This window comes from Pinus tabuliformis, chromosome 9 (assembly GCF_031772625.1).
Source record: "Pinus tabuliformis cultivar Carrire ecotype Pingquan chromosome 9, CPIR1, whole genome shotgun sequence".
Taxonomy (NCBI): Eukaryota; Viridiplantae; Streptophyta; class Pinopsida; order Pinales; family Pinaceae; genus Pinus; species Pinus tabuliformis.
The window spans coordinates 1,665,152,509-1,665,160,192 of record NC_142307.1 but is presented as its reverse complement, the minus strand read 5'-3'; positions in this window follow the sequence as shown (position 1 = coordinate 1,665,160,192).

Genomic DNA, 7,684 nt, shown 5'->3' with positions numbered 1-7,684 from the left:
CCATTTGTTGGCTTAAGGGGGACTGACCCAAGTTCAAATTTGTTCGCACCAACCAACAAAACCCTAACTATTAGCCCTTTTGGCAACAACCTGCATATCACAGGCTCCAGTATCACCAGAAGAAGTATTGGGGGATGCTAAAACTAGGTGTCTGCATTGAGACACAGTGTGATAAGCGACTTTAAGCTCTTGTAGTCCTGATAGGCCTTCACGCAATTCAGTATCCTTCTAGGGCTCGCTACTGCATCTCGAGTAAAATGGTGTATATACCTTCATGAAGGTCTGTGATCAATCTTTATAGACCCCAAGGAAGAAGTCTATCTACTTTCGTGCGCTAATCAATAACCATAGATCTGCTTCACGCAAATCTATCCAATTCCTCAGAAATCGTAGAAGATTCAACATTTATCTTCGTGAAATGAGATAATTACTTAACTCATGCATAAATATTATAGATTCAATAGATTTGTATAACAATTACACGTTATTTCATGGAAGACATATTATTAAGAGACATGACATAACATAAACATAATTCACAATAATACTCAGGTGCAAAGTATTTCTTCAAAATCAATCTTTATTAAGCTTCAATGTTCAGATTACGGACTCCTTTACCCTACGCACTCAACCAAAGGGGTATGTGCAGTCAGCTGCAAACTTACCAAGGCCTAATGTGTACATAGATGCAGCAGCCTTCCCCTTTCACCTAAGTACAGGAAGTAGAGCCTTCTTTCCTTAGCGGTTGCCCAAAACAATATCTATCTTGACTCAATTACTCTTTCTTTCTCTCCTAGACTCACTATGACTCAACTATATATAGCTTTCTTCAATACAATACCATGGTCCATGGACCATGGGTGAGTCTCAAAACTGACCTATTTACTTATCCAAACAAGGGGCTAAAAACCCTTTGAATCCTATATAGTTGTGTGCTCTGCATCCACATTTCATAGAGAGTTTACCTCTTTCAAAAACATTTACAAAAATGTGGTTAAAAAACCCCAAAATTAACCCTGGGGACCCTATTCCAACATTAATTCTCTAAGCTTTCAATTGGAAAATTCTACCATTACTCCAACATGTATCAGAGGGCCATGTTATTTTGGAGCAATTATGTCTATCTAAGGGATCCAAAACTAGCCTTAGATGAGGCTTGAAGGGGAAGGGCGACACGAGACACCAATGGTAATCGACAAGAGCTAGGCCTTGCATTTTAGATAGGAGACTCTAGTATCCAATCACACAAAATACAAATTAAGCGATGAAATTAGGTGTAGTAATATGATTATAACAAGATTGAATGTCACACAAGTGGAGGCCCTATGAGTAGCATGAGTGGGTGAGAGACAGTCAGAACTAGGGTAGGAACTATGAATGAGATTGTGTGTTAAAAGTACCTTGCGTGTGGTGAGACATGGGGAAAATAACAAGATAAAAATACTTTATGGGGGTGTGTTCCCACGTCCCCTAGTTGCTCATGTATGTGAGGTGATGATAGTTGGCCACCACTCTCCTCCCATCCCCACAACCTTTTCATTATAAACAACCCATCTTGAAATGGTGAAATCGATCTTAATTCATGAATACTATTTATATTTTATATATATTTCTCATTTATACATATAAATTTTATTATATATTTATTAATTAACTTTATTAATGGATTATATGTTAATTATTGATATGATGTGAAACATAATGGTTACAAATATTAGTAATTATTATTTAATTTTTTTTAATGTGATATGTTTATTATGGTTTTCCCTCCAACATATTGCTTCTAATTTTAATGAAAAACAAAATTACAATATAGGAAATTAAATTGTATCAACTTATTATTTGTATTACCTTTTACATTTAACTACTTTTCTAATTAAGTCGACTTTATGTTTTATTATTGATATTTTTTATCTACTTATTTACTTCAATCACCACTAGAACATCTCCTCCATGCTAGTTTTTAGAGTACCTCCTACGAAATTTCCACCAATGTCATAACCAAAAAGTTTATCTTCTAACTTATTTATTTATTTGTCTTCTATAAATTAATTTACGACAAATAACGATAAATTCACTACTTTAATTCTTCACAAAATTAAATACTGGAAATGAGAAAATAATGCACACACATAAAATTGGACACCAATATTTTTGGATAGTCATCCCCAGAAACCCCAATGTTGGGAAAACCAGTGCAACAAATGAGTGTTTTATTATTATTCTTTAGAAATTCGAGAGTATAATGATCTACTTGATTGATAATGGAAAAGCTTCATAAAACAATAATCTCCACTAGAAAAAGTTCTACAGACATGAAATTCACCTCTGCAAATAGATATTCCCTCTCCCAAGAAACTTGCAGTCCTCTTGGCTATTCACATTGCCTACGATAAATATGCACTATAGCTCTACTAAAATTTGGATATCCTCTGGAATCACTTTCTACAGGTTGATTTACCTCCAGAAACTTCACAAATCCACTCGCTCTAAGTCTGGGTAATATATCTAGCACTGATAAACTGAAATGAGTTCCTATTGGAAACCTGAACAAGCTAACTAGCTAACTTGCACTCCTATTTCAAAATCCTCTTGTAGATAAAATCAGCCTCCTTTCCTGTGACTAGGATGCTGGAAAAAATATGTAAATCCTCTCTAGAATTCTTCTCACAAATATTTGTTGAAACCCTCATTGTTGGTGTGTCCCTCTACTTCAAATGCATCCTTGTTGAATCTCTCCAGTTGAGTAAGTCGAGCTACTTGAATGTGTCTCTCAAACCCCATCAACTTACTCTTTATAATATCTCATTGAGTGACTAATATTTATGATCTAATCAAAATCAATGGCTAAGATCATTTTGACCCCATGAACAAATTTATTTTGAAGTCTCTAGAGAAAAAATGATTTTCCTCAAACAATCTAATTTAATTAACCAATGTTTCTATGTTAGACTTAGGAAATATTTAATTATTGTCTAATTAATTGAATTTATGTGTTCCTAAGGCATTTCATATGAAATATTTTTTGGGTTTTGGAGATATTGTGTTCCTTAACATCTTAGACACCATTGGGTCTAGAAAACAGGTCTGCTTCTACCAAAAACTAACACTTCTTCTTAGCGAGGAAGGTGTTCTCCACTACTCCCAACTTATCCCTAAAGAAGACAAATGTTCCCTTACACAAGGCCTTTGTGAGAATATCTACAACATGTTGATCTATGCAAACATGTTGTAGTCAAGAAGATCCATGTTTCACACAAACTCTAATGAAGTGGTACCTTATGTCAATATGCTTTGACCAATAATGAAACAATAGATTCTTAGAGAGCCTGATGAAACTTAAATTATCACAGTAAATACTGGTTGAATCTAATTGCTAAGTAGAAAAACTCATTAGTATATTCTAAACCCAAATATATTTGCATGTGGATATGGTAGCATCCATGTATTCTACATCTGTATAACTAAGTACCATAGACTTCGACTTCCTACTGCACTAAGAGACAAACCCTAATATAATACTAGAGCAATACCCTAAAGTGATTTTCCAACCTTATGAACTTCATGTTGAGTCTGCATCAATAGATCCACAAAAATTGACACCATCACCTAAACCATACCTCAAACCATTCTCGAATGTGCCACACAAGTACCTTAAAACATGTCTCATTGTTGTCCAGTATACCCTCTTTGGTAGTACCATAATTCGACTATGAGTGTTAACCATGAAACAAATGACTAGCCTTGTTTGTACCAAATGGATAAGAGAACTAATGAGCTTCCTTTACAAGGTTGGCTCCACATATGCATCCTCTAAAGCATCAATATTCCTCTCGTTTCTAATGGTAGGAGTGGATGTGGGTCTACTGTCCTACATTGTGAACCTTTTCAGGATCTCCATAGTGTATCCCCCTTAGCCAAGGAAGATCTCCATGGTCGTTTTACGTACCTATAGTCCTAGGAAGTAATGAATCAATCCCAAATCCTTGATATCTATTTCTACTACCAAGTGTCTCTTGCAATCCTCTTTGAACCTTGATGATATTTTCAAGAAGAAATAATCCACATATGAATATTAGATGAGTGGCTCACCACCAACCATTGGATATTAGATATTAGTCTATTTTTCTCTTCACAAATACCATCTACTAGGAGTAGCTATCTGTCTGACCATGCCATTCCTTTGGATCTTGTATGAACTTATATAGTGCTCTCTTTAGTCTAAACATGTGTGTGGCTCTCTTATTCATCTCAAAACTCTCCATCTATTTGATATACACCTCCTCCTCTATCACCTCACTCAAGAATGTTGTATTGATGTCCATCTATTGAATCTTCCATCCCATCTACACTACCAGAGACATCACTTCTTGGATAGAGGTATATCTCTCCATTGGTGTGAAGATCTCCTCATAATAAATCCCTTCCGTTTGAACATACTCTTTAGTCATGATCCTAGCCTTATAATTTTATACACTACCATTAGTAGCATAATCAAACCTGTAGATCCACATGGAGTTTACCACTATCCTATCCACTAGTCTAGGCATTGTTAGAGTCAGTCTGGTCATCCCTCTGTCAGAGATCAAAACTCTTTTTGCATTTCATGTTTAGGTGTCCCATCGCTTTTGATCAGTTGCATTTCGCTAGGGGCATGCCATTTTCTAACGGAAGGGTTTGGTGTTCTTGTCCCCCTCATGCTTGTACCTACCTGGGCTAGTCAAAATTTATCTATGTTCATCAAAGTTCATTTCAGTCATTCATAGTCTTTATGCTATTTTGGTCAAAAAGAGTTATTTTAAGAGTCTAGGTCAAGTGTTTGGTCTTCAAACATGTCGAATAATGCCTGCAGACCATGAGGATGGTTTTCGAAGAGGTTCCTAGTTCAAAAGCTCATCATCAAACACATTTGAGGACATTTCTTGTTCAAAACTCTGTTTTGAATAAGAAATTGTCGAATTCATTTTTTGTAATAATCATGTATTTTTTCTCCATGGAGTTTTCAAAGCAGGCTCTGGTTTTCCTTTACCAAACATCAACGCCAACATTCTTGTAAAAAACAACCAAGTTCATCAGATCAAAACTCAGAAAATCAATGAGACAGCCAAAAGACAAAGTTTCACTAAAAGACAAAGTGCCATAGTCAAAAACATTATGAAGTGGGTTTTTGAAGAAGAAAAAATTTAACCCATGTCTCCCAATGTCTTTATAAAATATTCTCACAAGCAAACAAAGTCATTGTGGAACTCAAGGTTATAGAGAAGCATGAAAAGTCATTATGAGAAGGTAGTGCGTGTTTGGAGTGAGATTGGAGGCGTTTTCCAGAGCGCGGTACACACACAGAGGGGCACGATGCACATACAGAGTGCGGCACACACAGTGCTACCCCACAATGTTAAATTAACACGGGTGTGGTGCATATAAAGTGCGCGGCACACTGGGTTTGTTGCGCGGCACACACCCTCAGAGGCCCGAAATTGTTCCCAATTGCATCAAATCTTTTGGAATTCCTTCCAATTGCCTGGTAAGGTCTATCTCTTGGCTGGTTCATCCAATTTTGTGGATAAGATGATGGTTATGGCTGTTTATAATTGCAATTAAAAAAAAAAAATCCTAAACCCTACCACTTGAAATCACCAAAGCTATTGCTCTAGGGTTGAAGACTTGTTGTGTTGATTCCAAGGTTCCTCTTTCACCTCTCAATTTTTTACTCCTTTCCATTGTTCCCTTCCCCCCTATCTCATTTTTCCCTATTTTCCCTACCCTAAAAGATTCCTAAACCCATATTCCGTATCCCTCCACACATTTGTCAACTATAAAATCCCCAAACCCTCCTACATATCCCTAAGCAAAATTTCCCCCATAACCCCTATTCCCATCATATTATTCCCCTTCCCAACACTCCCTTTTTACATTGTTCCCCTTGGTGGTAGATATCACAACAGCACCTAGTTTCACTACCATCATCAAAGGATGAAAATGTTTTGGGCACAACACAGGTTTTCTCTCCCTGTGCATCGCGCCATTGGCGTTGCGCTTAGGATTGGGAGCTCCAAATCACAAATGGTTTGCATTTTTGGCTTCAGCATGAAAACTCATGACCTCTGGTACTTGGACAAGAAATTTGGGCAAGTTTTGAGTCCTCAAGAGGTCAAAAACACCCTAAAAATGACCTCTCTGCCCCTAATTTCACACACCGAAAGCAGTCTTGGGAGATTGACGTTTTGGAGGGGGAAATGGGCACCAAATTCAGCAATTCCACTTGGGTTGGAAAGTAGACAGGTAGGGCTTTCCAAAACGTACACTTGGGCTTAATTTGGACTTCATAAAGTGCCTAAAAATCAGCACCAAAGTAGCGCGGCGCATATAGAAATTGGCACGACGCACAGAGGTTTTTTGCCCAATTTTTCATCTTCCAGCTCAGAAATTTGGCTATTTTGACTAGTTTTGCTTTGTGATGTAATTTTTGACTTATCTTGATGTAACTGAGTGAACATGATGTAATTTTGACACTTAGTTACTTGTTATAGAAGATTCATTCACCAAAGAGTGAAAATTTAATGAACGAATCAGTTTCCTACCTTATAGAGGCAAGTTGTTTTGACTGCCTAGATTTTATTTCCTTGTTTAGAATTGGGTGAAACAGCTCCTAGAAGGATGAGCTCGACCCCTAGAGGCAAGGGAAGAGGTTGGCTTGTCTATATAATGTAATTTCTAAGTCATTTTCAGGGTTGGACTCTTGGGAAAAGCTTGGCACTCTATTGTACATTGTATCTCTGCATTTTTGGCTAAGGAAAGACCAGGGTTTTGCAGCACTATTTGGGATCCATGTGGCTTTATGTTTTGATGGTGTGCCTCTCTGAGTAATTGCAAGTTTATCTAGTGTTTTTTGTATCATCTTCATGCTCCTTCTTCTCAATTTGAAACAAATGAGTGATTAAGGTGGAATCCATAACTGTTATGCTCTGCCTTTGAATTTGTTTAAATTTTCATGTTTTCTTTAGTTTAAGGAGAATTCTTGAGTCTCTCTTGCTCTCCTTAGCTCCTCACCTATCTGATCTACCTATCTAACTTGCTTTAAAGCATCAAAATGATTGCCTTCCTTGCCCCAATCAGACCTCTGCAGAAAATGTGCCTCATCCCCGAGCCCAAATTTGCCTTTCCCATTTTTTCAACAAAACCCTAAAAAATTCAAATCAAATCCTTTACACTTAATACCTAGCCTAAGATCAGTTGCAAATTTAGTCATCTCGAGCCTCATCGATTACCTTTTGCTAAGATTGACCCTGAGAGATGTTGGAAATAATACTGAGAGGGGGGGTGAATCAGTATTATCTAGCAATTTAATAAATCTTCCTTATTTGATCTTTGAATTATTTTTGCATGTCAGTACCATAAAATAATGAGCATGAACAAAGAAAACAGATAGTCACACCAAAGAACACAAGATGTAAGGTGGAAACCCAATGTGGGTGAAAACCACCTGCTGCAATATGTCTCTATCTTCTTTCAAATTAGAAACTCCTTTTACAATGATTTTGTACTGGTGCAGTCCTTTACCAGTACGCAGGCTGCAACCTGCAGAGAACTACAACTCTCTCTCTCGTTTTCCAGTCTTCTCCTGGAAGGGAGCTACAACCCCCTACTTCTTTTCATAAAGCATCAAATGATCATCAAGTACATA